The sequence below is a fragment of the Carcharhinus amblyrhynchos genome, chromosome 1 (assembly GCF_965287045.1).
Source record: "Carcharhinus amblyrhynchos chromosome 1, sCarAmb.v2.hapA, whole genome shotgun sequence".
In the NCBI taxonomy this organism is placed as follows: Eukaryota; Metazoa; Chordata; class Chondrichthyes; order Carcharhiniformes; family Carcharhinidae; genus Carcharhinus; species Carcharhinus amblyrhynchos.
In genome coordinates this window covers 24,209,222-24,222,214 of record NC_137324.1, presented here as the reverse complement: position 1 = coordinate 24,222,214, position 12,993 = coordinate 24,209,222, and positions in this window count along the sequence as shown.

Sequence of the window (12,993 nt, the reverse complement as noted above, 5' to 3'; positions counted from 1 at the left end):
GCACCTACAAACCGACTCAAGAACAGCTTCTTCCCTGCTGTTGTCTGACTTTTGAATGGACCTATCTCGCATTGAGTTGATCTTTCTCCACATCCTAGCTATAACTGTTGCACTACATTCTTGTTTCCTTCTCTATGAACAGTATGCTTTGTCTGTATGGCACGCAAGAAACAATATTTTTCAGTGCATGTTAATACATGTGACATAAATCAAGTCAAATCAAGTCAAAGTCATTTGCCCACTCTGTCTAAAATTAGATATTTTCTCAGACCTGCAAGTAGATCTCTTCCAGACTCTGTGAATTTTGGGCAGTATGAATATCAGCAACTACAACAAGAAATGTTTAGTGACCCCATATTGCAACAACTATGGAAGACTATGAACAGTAGGTGGCCAGAGTACTTCCAGGATGTACCAGAGGTTCTGAAACCATCTTGGCCTTTTAGAGATGAGCTTGGGACATTCCCATGGTGTTGCCTGCAAAGCGAAGCAAATCTTTATTCCACAATCACTTAGACTTGACATTCTACAACAATTAAATCTATAATTAATTCTATACGGGGCTAGATCGAACCCGGAGACAGGCTAGCTAGAATAACAGTATATTGACTGGGGTTGAAATTAGATACAGAATCAGCTTTGAGGGAAGGTGAGAAATGCCAAGCCTACATGCCTGGCCACTACAAAGAACCATTATTACCTCATGAAGTAGCCACACATCCGTGGACCAGGAATGAGAGCAGAGATGGTTGAATTGGACTGGGAAAGATGCAGGGAAGATGGTTAATCAGCAATGGCAGATATTTCTGAAAATAGTTCCAGACTCACAGCAAAGATCCATCTCAGTGAGGAGAAGGATGCTAGGAAGGGAATAAATTAACCATGCACAGCTATGAAAGTTAAGGTTAATTTAAAACTCGAAGGTTCATAATCAACAAGAGGATTGGAAAAGTTTTAAAAACCAACAAGAGATGACCAGAAACAATAAAGAGGGAGAAGGTAAACTATGAGAGAATGGTAGACAGCAAGAGCTTCTTAAAATATATAAAAAGGAAGAGAGGGGCCAAAGTGAACACAGGCCCCTTAACCTTTCCTGCTAAGCTCCTTTCTCAGTCCAATCCAGCCATCTCTACCTTCATTCCTGGTCCATGGATGTGTGGCTACTTCATGAGGTAATAATGGTTCTTTGTGGTGACCAGGCATAAAGGCTTGGCCTGTCTCACCTTCCCTCAAAGCTGATTCTGCATCTAAGTTCAACCCCAGTCAGTATACTGTTACTCTAGTTAGCCAGTCTCCTGGCTCGATCTAGTACCATGTAGACTTAATTATAGATGTAATTGTTGTAGAATGTCAAGTCTAAGTGATTGTGGAATAAAGACTTGCTTGGCTTTGCAGATAACACCATGGGAATGTCCCAAGCTTATCTCTAGGGAATAAGACTGGGCAAATAATAATGGGGAACCAGGAAATGGCAGAGGAGTTAAATAAATACTTTGCGTCAGTCTTCATGGCAGAAGATACTAATAACATTCCAAAAATATTAAATAATCAAGGAGTATAAAGGAGGAAGAAAATAAATACAATAACAATCACTAGAGGAAAAGTACTTGGGCAACTAATGAGTCTGAAGGCCAATAAATCCCGTAGAGTCGATCAATTGCATTCCAGGATGTTAAAGGAAATAGCTACAGAGATAGTGGATCCACTGGTAGTAATGTTCCAAGGATCCTTAAATTCTGGGAAAGTCCCAGGGGATTGGAAAATTGCCAAAGTAACACCCTTATTCAAAAAGGAAGGAGAGAATTAAAGTAACTGTAGGCTAGTTATCTTAAATTCTATCATTCAGTAAATGTCAGAGTTCATTATAAAGGATGTAGTAGCAGCTGAGAGGATATTTCACCAGTGGGAGAGTCCGGGACCAGGGAATGTAATCTCAGAGTAAGAGGTGCCCATTTAAAACAGAGATGAGGAGGAACTTCTTCACTCAGAGGGTAGTGAATCCATGGAATTATTTACCGCAGAGGGCTGTGGAGGCTGGCTCATTAGATATGATCAAGGCTGAGATAGGCAGATTTTTAATCAGTAAGGGAATCAAGAGAATGGAGATAAGGCAGGAAAGTAAGGTTGAGGATTATCTCAGATAGGGAGTGGGATAGCTTGACCTTGGGATTGGACGTAGCTTGGCACAACATCGAGGGCTGAAGGGCTTGTACTGGGCTGTAATGTTCTATGTTTTAAATTCTAGATCAGCCTTGAAATCACTGAATGGCGGAACAGGTTTGAAGGGCCGAAAGGCCTACTTCTGCTTCTGTGGGCATATGGTCTTTCCGACCTTGTTCAGTAAAGTTTATTTTTGTTTGTTCAAATTTTTGGAACATTGTGACTTTATTTTCTTAGCGGGTGCAATAAATGTCAAAAAATGTTAAACAAAACATTATGGGCTGGATTCTCCAGCCTCGTCAGATGGCCTGGGAGAATTCTGATGCCCCATTGAATGGGGAATCAGCCAAAAATCGGGATTCCCGATGGGCATCAAGGTGATCTTGATTCATCCAACTCACCCCACAGACTCCGATCAGGTTCCCACTCATTGCAGGTAGCAATATGCAAACCCACTAATTGTAGTACAATTAGCAGATTTGATGCTGCATTCACCAGCCACCACACGCTCCTTGCAAACCCACCCCTCCCGCACCCCCCACACCATGCACTTGAGTCACAGGGGTGCATCAGGGAGTGGAGGAGACTGGTCTAGAACTGGTAATGCTGGTAATGACCAGTATGGACCTGGAATATTGGACCCTGAGGGTCATGGGGAGCAACACTAACCCCTCAGCAAAGAGGGGCATCGCTCCATCCCCAGCCTCTCAACTAACGGGACATTCCCTCCTATACGTCACACAGACATGAAGGTGACCCAACCCAACACCCACCCGTCACTCTCTCGGACCCCACTCAGCGCACTCCTCTTCCCCATCTGCAAAAGAGGAAGTTGAACCACTTAAGCAGCGGCCCTAAAGCAATCCTTGGGGAACTCTATGTCTTTCTCCATTCTGAAAAGCACCCATTCCCCATTACTCTGTCTCTTGTCACTCAGGCAATTTCATATCCAAGTTGCTACTATCCCTTCTATTCCAGTCATGCCCATTGTGAGACACTTTATTAAATCTCTTTTGTCAGTCCATATACACCACATCAACAGCATTACCCTCATCGACCCTCTCTGTTATCCCATCAAAAACCTCCAGCAAGTTAAACAGGATCTGCTTTTAACAAATCCATGGTGTTTTTTTCTTAATTAATCGGCACTTGAATGGCTGACTGTTAATTTTGTCTGGAATTATTATTTCTAAAAACGTTCCCACACCAAGGTTAAACTGATTGGTTTGTTTATCCTAACACATCTTTGAAAAGGGTATGAGGGTATTGACAAGGGCAGCACGATGGTTAGCACTGTTGCCTCATCACACCCGGGACCCGGGTTCGATTCCAGCCTTGGGTGACTGTCTGTGTGGAGTTTGCACATTCTCCCCGTGTCTGCGTGGGTTTCCTCCAGTGCTCTGGTTTCCTCTCACAGTCCAAAGATGTGCAGATTAGGTGAATTGGCCATGTTAAAGTTGCCCCTTAGTGTCCCAAGATGTGTGGGTTGAGGGATTATGGGTGTAAATATGTGGGGTAACAGATGTGGGGTCTGGGGGGGATGCTCCATTGGAGAGTTAGTGCCAACTCAATGGGCTAAATGACCTGCTTCTGCACTGCAGGGTTTCTATAACATTTCAATTCTCCAGTCCTCACTAACCACCCCTGTATCTAAGGAGATTTGAAAGATTTTGGACAGTGCCTCTGCAATTTCCTTCCTCAATTTCCTCAGCATTCTCAGATACATCCCATTTGGTCCTGGTGAGACATCCACTCAATGTACAGACAGCCTTTCTAATATTGTCTTTTTATCAACTATCTCCTCTGTGACTATGACTTTCATTTGATTTATTATTGTCACGTACTGGGATACAGTGAAAAATATTGTTTATTTCATGCTATACAGGCAAAATATTCCATTCATAAAGTACATCAGGGAAAAGGAAAGCAGCGGGCGCAGAGTATGGTGCTGCAGATACAGGAAGGGTGAAGAGAAAGATCAGCTTTCTACATGATTGGACCATTGATCACAGCAGGGAAGGAGCTATTCTTGAATCAGTTGGAATAGATTTTCAGACTTTTGTGTCATCTTCCTGACGGAAGAAGGTGGAAGAGAGAATGTCCGGGCTGCGTGGGGTCCTTGATTATGCTGGCTACTTTTCCGAGGCAATGGGAAGTGTAGACAGAGTCAATGGATGGGAGGCTCTTTTGTGTGATGGACTGGGGCTATGTTCACAACCCTTTGTAATTCCTTGTGGTCTTGGACAGAGCAGGAGCCACACCAATCCGTGATACATCCAGAAAGGATGCTTTCTTCAACAGCACCTTCTTCCTTTGTAAATACAGGTGCAATGTACTATTTTAGTGCCTCAGCTGTGTCCTTCGATTTCATGTGTAGATCTCCTTTTTCGTTCCTAATTGCCCCACCCCATCTTTTATTATCCTTTTGCTATTTATCAGCCTATCGAAGACATTGAATACCCTCTTCTGTTTCTTTTCCTTTTCTGTTTTGTTTTTGACTTGTCCTCTCAGTTTACTATATTTAGCCTGCTTCTCACTTATCAAAGCTGACATCTGCCTATTTTGCTTCATCTTAATCTCAATTTCTCTTGTCATTCAGGGAGCAGTGGCCTTGCTTGCCCTATTTTTTCCCATCATGGAAATGTACCTCAACTGCACCTAACCCACCTCCTCTTTAAAGGCAACCCACGGTGTTACAGTTTTGATTCTCGTCTTTGACTGTGGGAGTTGTAGACAGTGGGAGATTTAATTGTGGTGACTGTTGTAGTTGTCAAGGTTGTTGATATGGAGACTGTTGATTTGGAGGTTTTCAGTGTGGGGTTATGAGTGTGCGGGTTCAAGGCTGACATTCAAGGAATTTCTGACCTGAATAAGGAAGCTTTTCTCTACATTAGCGATGCAATTAAATATACTTTCTTTCAGTCAAGAGGAAAATCAGTTGTGGTATACCATGACACAATTACAGCCCTTGTGCTGCCAAATTGAATGTCACATTCTGTGTTACACAGCTACAACATGTACATCACAGAAATTTAAGACTTGTATTTATTATGGATAATAATGCACGTGTCTGAAAGAAATCCAGTGAAATGATGAGGGGTCGCATGGTGGCACAGTGGTTAGCACTGCTGCCTCACTGCACCAGGGAACTGCATTCGATCATCCTTGGGTGGCTGTCTGTGTAGATGTTGCACTCTCTGTTCTCCCTATGTCTGCATGGGTTTCCTCCAGGCGGTCTGGTTTCCTTCCACACTCCACCGGGTTAGGTGGATTTGATTTGATTTGATTTGATTTATTATTGTCACATGTTTTAGTATACTGTGAAAATTATTGTTTCTTGCACACTATGCAGACAAAGCATGCCATTCATAGAGAAAGAAAGGAGTGGAGCAGATAGTGTTACAGTCATAGCTAGGACGTAGAGAAAGATTGGCCATGATAAATTGCCCTTTAGTGACCAAAGTTGTGTCGGGGGGGAGGCCCTGGGTGGGATGCTGTTTTGGAGAGGCAGTGCAGACTCGATGGGCCAAATGGCCTCTCTCTCTCTGCACTCTAGGACTTCTATGATTCTATAATTCTATGAAGGATTTGAAGGTGATACTGGTACACAATGGGAAATGGAGAGGGGCTAACATGGGGCATAAGCAGTGACATGGACAAATTGGGCTTTGTAGCCAGTTTCCTGGCAGCACAGGAACACATCCACATGGGAATAGAAGTAGATCATACCAATCAATAGCTGATCCGTGATCGAACTCATATACCCACTCATACCCCACATCGTCTCATACATTTGACTAACAAAGATCTACCAATCTTGGTGTTAAAATTAATAATGAATCAAACATCAATTGTGGAAGTGAATTCCAAATTTCTACTACCCCCTGTATGAACAAGTGATTCCTAATTTCACCCCTGAAATATTTGGCTCTAATTTTTAGACTATGTCCTGCAAATAGTGGAAATAGTTTCTCTCTCTCTACCCAATCAAACTATTATGAAACGATTGTACACATATTTATTATTGAAGTATTCTCAGTAATGTGTTTGAACAGTATCACAGCTTTGGTCATATCTATAACTCTCCACCAACACTGCATCACATTCTCAGTTGGACCTGATCCCCTTAAGCGTAGAGCTTTCCTCAGTTTTACATCAGTTGACAACCAATAGAATCATAGAATTCCTACAGCCCATCGAGTCTGCACTGACTCTCAAAATCTTACCCAGATCCTATCCCTGTAACCATAAGTTCATAAGTTCATAGGATATAGACACAGAATTAGACCATTCAGCCCATCGGGTCCACTCCATCATTCGATCATGGCTGATATTCTCCTTATCCCCATTTTCCAGCCTTCTCCCCATAACCCTTCGACCCATTACCAATTAAAACTCTATCTAACTCTTCCTTCAATTTATTCATTGTCTCGGCATTCACCACACTATGGGGTAATGAATTCCACAGATTCACAATACTTTGGGAGAATAGTTTCTGTTTTAAATTTGCTACCCCTTATCCTAAGACTATAAGAATATCTGAGAATGCACCATAAGAAGAAGTATCCACTTCACGTCTACCTTATCCATATCTCTTATCATCCTGTATACCTCAATTTGATCTCCCCTCATTCTTCTAAATTCCAGAGAGTATAGGCCTAAACTGTTCAATCTCTCATCTCTGGAATCAATCTAGTGAACTCCCTCTGAGCTGCCTCCAATGCCACTACATCTTTCCTCAAATGACGGGAGCAAAACTGTACTCATGTATTTACCCTATTAATCCCCCTAACCTACATATCTTTAGGGGCAATTTAACATGGTCAATCCATTTAACCTGCACATCTTTGGATTGTGGGAGAAACCGGAGCATCCAGAGGAAACCCACGTGGACGCAGAGAGAACTTACAAACTTCACACAGACAGTCACCTGAGGCCAGAATGGGATCCGGGTCTCTGGTGCTATGGGACAGCAGTGATAACCATTGCACCACCATGCCGTCCAATGCACCAATGTTTTTTTTTCAAATCTTATTTAATGCATAACATAAGTAAATGCTTAGGACCAAAAAAGGGTTTTGATTTCCTTGAGGTTTCCTGTGATCCACCTAGTTATTAACTAGATAATAAATCCAGTGGTTGTGCGCTTAATCCAAACATCAGTAAAGTCAGGCTGCAGCTTGGGGAATGCCATTGCTGGAACAGGCCACAAGTATTTCCAACGATCAGCTGCACAGGAAATAGCTCACAGATATCAGACAGTCAATCCAAGAAAAAAAACACATACAGCCGCCTCCCAAATAAAGTAGCACCAAGGGACTGATGATAATAAAGCATTGGCTGAAATAAAATACCTTTTGACACATCGAGCCATTTCTTCTCCAATCTGTACAATTTAAATTCAGCCACAGATTTATCCCACAGGCCATTCAACCCACGATTGTGCAGGCTGAATCCCACTTTCCAGTTCATTGCTCATAGCCTTGTTGGTGACGGAAGTTAAAGTGCATAGTCAAGTACTTTTAAATGATCTCATGCAACGCCTCCTACCATGAACTTCCCCAAACTACTGAGGAGTGCCTTTGCAAATTTGTTTTCCCACCCACCACACCAAGATGCGAGGATACCTGACCTATTCCTCTATTTTACATTGGTGACCAGGGCAATTGCATTCCTACGGAAGATGTTTGCATAGTATCCAATGATTCAGAATATTTATCCAACTCTTTTCCATAGCTATCAAATGGGGTTAGTTTAGATGGGCATTTTGGTCAGCATGGGCCAGTTTGGGCCAAAGGGCCTGTCGCTATGAGATTCTATGATCCAGATCACAGGATCCAGGGTGAGGCAGCTAAATGGATACAAATTGGCTTGATGACAGAAGTCAGTGGGTGGTTGTAGAGAGTTGTTTTTCATATTGGAGGCCTATGACCAGTAGTGTGCCTCAGGGATCAGCGCTGGGTCCACTGTTATTTGTCATTTATATTAATGATTTGGATGAGAATATAGGAGACATGGTTAGCAAGTTTGCAGATGACACCAAGATTGATGATGTAGTGGACAGTGAAGAAGGTTATCTCGGATTGCAATGGGAACTTGATCCATTGGGCCAATGGACTGATGAATGGTAGATGGAGATTAATTTAGATAAATGCGAGGTGATGCGTTTTGGTAGATTGAACTAGGTCAGGACTTACTCAGTCAATGGTAGGGCGTTGGGGAGAGTTACAGAACAAAGAGATGTGGAGGAACATGTTCATAGCTCCTTGAAAGTGGAGTCACAGGTGGACAGAGTGGTGAAGAAGGCATTCAGCACGCTTGGTTTCATTGGTCAAAACATTGAATACAGGAGTTGGGACGTCTTGTTGAAGTTGTACAAGACATTGGTAAGGCCACTCTTGGAATACTGTGTACAGCTCTTGTCACCCTATTATAGGAAAGATATTATTAAATCAGAAAGAGTGCAGAAAAGATTTACTAGGATGCTACCATGACTTGATGGTTTGAGTTACAAGAAGAGGCTGGATAGACTGGGAATTTTTTTCTCTGGAGCATAGAAGGCTGAGGGATGATCTTATGGAGGTCCATAAATTAATGAGGGGCACAGATCAGCTAGATAGTCAATATCTTTTCCCAAAGGTAGAGGAGTCTAAAACCAGAGGGCATAGGTTTAAGGTGAGACGGAGAGATATATAAGTGCCCAGAGGGGCAATTTTTTCACACAGAGGGTGGTGAGTGTCGGGAACAAGCTGCCAGAGGTGATAGTGGAGGCAGGTACAATTTCGCCTTTTAAAATGCATTGAGGTAGTTACATGGGTAAGATGGGTATAGAGGGATATGGGCCAAATGTGGGCAATAGGGACTAGCTTTGGGTTTTAAAAGAAAGGGCAGCATGGACAAGTTGGGCTGAAGGGCCTGTTTCCGTGCTGTAAGCCTCTATGACGCTATGAGTGGTTCTAACAAATCTCTCTGCCAGGATATTAGTTCCCCCTCCAGTTCAGGTGTAACCAGTCCCTCGAATAGGTCATCCCTTCCCCAGAAGAGATCCCAATGATCCAAAAATCTAATTCCCTGCCCCCTACACCAGCTCTTAAGCCATGCATTCATCTGCCTAATCTTCCTATTCCTATTCTCAACAACAAGTGGCACCGGTAGTAATCCAGAAATTACTGCCTTTGAGGTCCTGCACTTCAGCCTCTGAATGGAGATGGCCACTGCCTGGCATTTGTGTAATAGGAAAGCAGCTTGTCAGGTCCTGCGACATGCAGGCATAGACTGCCTCGTTAAATGAGAAATTGCAAATGTAACTGAACTACATGAAATCAGCTAATATCCTCACTTTTGACCTTATGGTGGAGGGAAGGTCATTGATAAAGTAATTGAGCTTAGCCTTGAGGAATCTGTTTATTCAGAAATGGGATTTGAGTATCTCAGTTTATGGTCCATCCCTACAGAAGATGGTGATTAGCTGCTCCTTGAACCGCTGCTGTCCCTGTGTTGTAGGTACACCCACAGTGCTGTTAGGGAGGGTGTTCCAGAATTTTGACCCAGCACGAGTGAAGAAATGGTGATATATTTCCCATGATGTGGAGGTGCCAGCATTAGACTGGGGTAAACACAGTAAGAAGTCTCACAACACCAGGATAAAGTCCAACTTGTGGGTTTACTATCAAATAAACTGGTTGGACTTTAACCTGGTATTGTGAGACTTCTTACGATATATTTCCCAATCAGAATAATGGAGTAGTTTGGAGTGGATCTTGATGGTTGTGTTCTTTCCTGCTGCCCTGTCCTTCTATGTGGTAGAATTTACGGGTTTGAGAGCTGCTGTCAACCTCCTGCAACAATGTCCTTGGGCTGAAATTATTGGTATCAAGCAACATGACCATTTTGCTTTTTTTGTGGGTAATACTGCAGCCAGGGTAGAGCTTTCCTCTGTTTTGAGCTATGAGGAGAGGCTAAATAAACTGGGCTTGTACTCGTTAGAGTTCAGAAGAATGAGAGGAGATCTCATTGAGACGTATAAGATGATGAATGGGATGGATAGGATAGAGGTGGAGAGACTCTTCCCGCTCAAAAAAGACAATAGGACTAGGGGGCACAGCCTCAAGATAAAAGGGGGGCGGTTTAGAACGGAGTTGAGGAGGAACTTCTTCACTCAAAGGGTGGTGAATCTCTGGAATTCTCTGCCCGTTGAAGTGGTGGAGGCTGCCTCGCTAAATATTTTTAAGACGCGGGTTGATGGGTTTTTGATAGGAGAGGGGATTAAGGGTTATGGGGAGAGGGCGGGAAAGTGGAACTGAGCAGCGACAGATCAGCCATGATCTTATTGAATGGCGGGGCAGGCTCGAAGGGCTGGATGGCCTACTCCTGCTCCTATTTCTTATGTTCTTATATCAGTTTTACTCGAGCTCCTTGATGCCACAATCAGTCAAATGCTACCTTGAAGTCAATGAGGTCACTTTCACTGTACCACTGCAATTCAATCCTTTTTATCCATGTTTGGCCCAAATCTATAATGAGATCTGTGGTCAAGCAGTCCTGCTGGATCTAAACTGGAGGCAATTTATTGGTGAGGGAATGCTGCTTGTCAATGATACCTTCTATCACTTTGCTGATGATTAAGAATAGACTAACGGAATATTAAATAGCTGTATTTGATTTATCTATCCTGGTCTTTATGATCAGGTCATAACAGGGAAATGAGACATTGTGTTGAATTGATACCAGCTTTGCTCTGACGAAGAGTGATCTAGACTTGAAACATTGGCTCTATTCTTATAGATGCTGTAAGACCTGCCGAGATTTTCCAGCATTTTCTGTTCTTGTTTCAGATTCTAGCATCTGCAGTATTTTGCTTGTAGCCTTGTCGCTGTCCTGAAGGTGTGGCTAGTTCTGGAGCACAAGTCTTCAACTCATGAATGAGATTTTCCACACAGATAAGCTGGATAAGGTCAGATTTGGACAATATCACAGAGTGGAAGGTCAGAGTTCATAGGATCATTGAATCCCTACAGTGGAGAGGGAGGCCATTTAGCCCATTGAGTCTGCACCAACAGCAATCCCACCCAGGTCTTATCCCTGTATTGACCCCACTAATCCCTCTGACACTAAGGGACAATTTAGCATGGCCAATCCACCTAATCTGCACATCTTTGGACTGTGGGAGGAAATTGGAGCACCCAGAGGAAATCCACACAGACACGGGGAGAATGTGCAAACTACACACCGACAGTCACCCGATGCTGGAATTGAACCGGGTCCCGGCACTGTGAGGCAGTAGTGTTAACCACTGTGCCACTGTGTCACCCATGTGTTGGACAATATCATGGAGTGGAAGGGGTAAGGCCAGAGTTGCATAATATCACAGAGTGGTATTTGCTTTAGGCCTGTCTTAGTGATGGCAGAAATACATGGTCAGAAGCTCACCTCAGGGTCAAATTTAACACTGAGGTTGCAGATTGTCTGCTTTAGTGCTCTCACTCTCATTCAGTGAGAGGGATGTAGTGCTTGGCAAGGGAAGTGAGATGTGGCAGGGACTAAAGACAATGGCTTCAGTGTCCCCAATCATCAGTTGGAGGAAATACCTGCTCATCCATTGTTGAGTGTCAGACAACCAGTCTGAGAAATTACTAACAGTGTGGTAGTCAAAGAGGGGGATGTCATCAGCATCATGTGCAAACTGGCAGTGTGTTTAACAGTGATGTGGTTTAAGGGGCAGTAAGTGGGTGAGAAATAGAAAGGACAGAACTTTGGGGGATGCTAGAGGTAATGGTGCAGGAATGGGAATAGAAACATTTGCAAGTTTGATTTGATTTGATTTATTATTGTCACATGTATTAGTATACAGTGAAAAGTATTGTTTCTTGCGCATTATACAGACAAAGCAAACTATTCATAGAGAAAGCGTAGAGTGCAGAATGTAGTGTTACAGTCATAGCTAGGATGTAGAGAAAGATCAAGTGCAAGGTAAGTCCATTCAAAAGTGATGGCAGCAGATGGAAGAAGCTGTCCTTGAATCAGTTGGTATGTGTCCTCAGACTTTTGTATCTTTTTCCCGACAGAAGAAGATGGAAGAGAGAATGTCCTGAGTGTGTGGTGTCCTGGATTATGCTGGCTTTGCTGAGGCTGCAGGAAGTGTAGAAATAGTCAATGGATGGGAGGCTGGTTTGTGTGATGGGCTGGGCTACATGCAAGATCTTTTGTAGATCCTTGCGGTTTTGAGCAGAGCAAGAGCCAAACCAAGCTGTGATAAAACAGAACCAGGAAGAATACTTTCTATGGTAAATCTGTAGAAGTTGGTGAGAGTCTCTGGAATGGAAGCAGGTAAGGGCAGTCCCACTGGGTGATAGGGGAGGAGGATAGTACAGTCAGCCATGTCAAATGCCACAGACTGAGAATGATGAGGAAGGATAGATTAGCTTAAAGTTTATTTATTAGACACAAGTGGGCTCACATTAATACTGCAATGAAGTTACTGTGAAAATTCCCTAGTCGCCACATGCTGGCGCCTGTTCGGCTACACTGAGGGAGAATGTAGCATGGCCAATGCACCTAACCAGCACCTCTTTCAGACTGTGGGAGAACGTACAGAGTCCCCCCAGTGACCCAAGCCAGGAATCAAACCCGGGTCCCTGATGCTGTGAGGCAGCAGTGCTAACCACTGTGCCACCATGCCAGCCTACATGGAGGATGTCATTCATGACTTTGATAAGAGCCATTGCAGGGCTGTGTCAGGGGCAGAACACTGACAGGGGCGATTTCAACAAGGAGTTCCTATTTAACTGCAGGATATAGGGGGCTATCTAAGGTAGAGACAATTAATTGTCTATC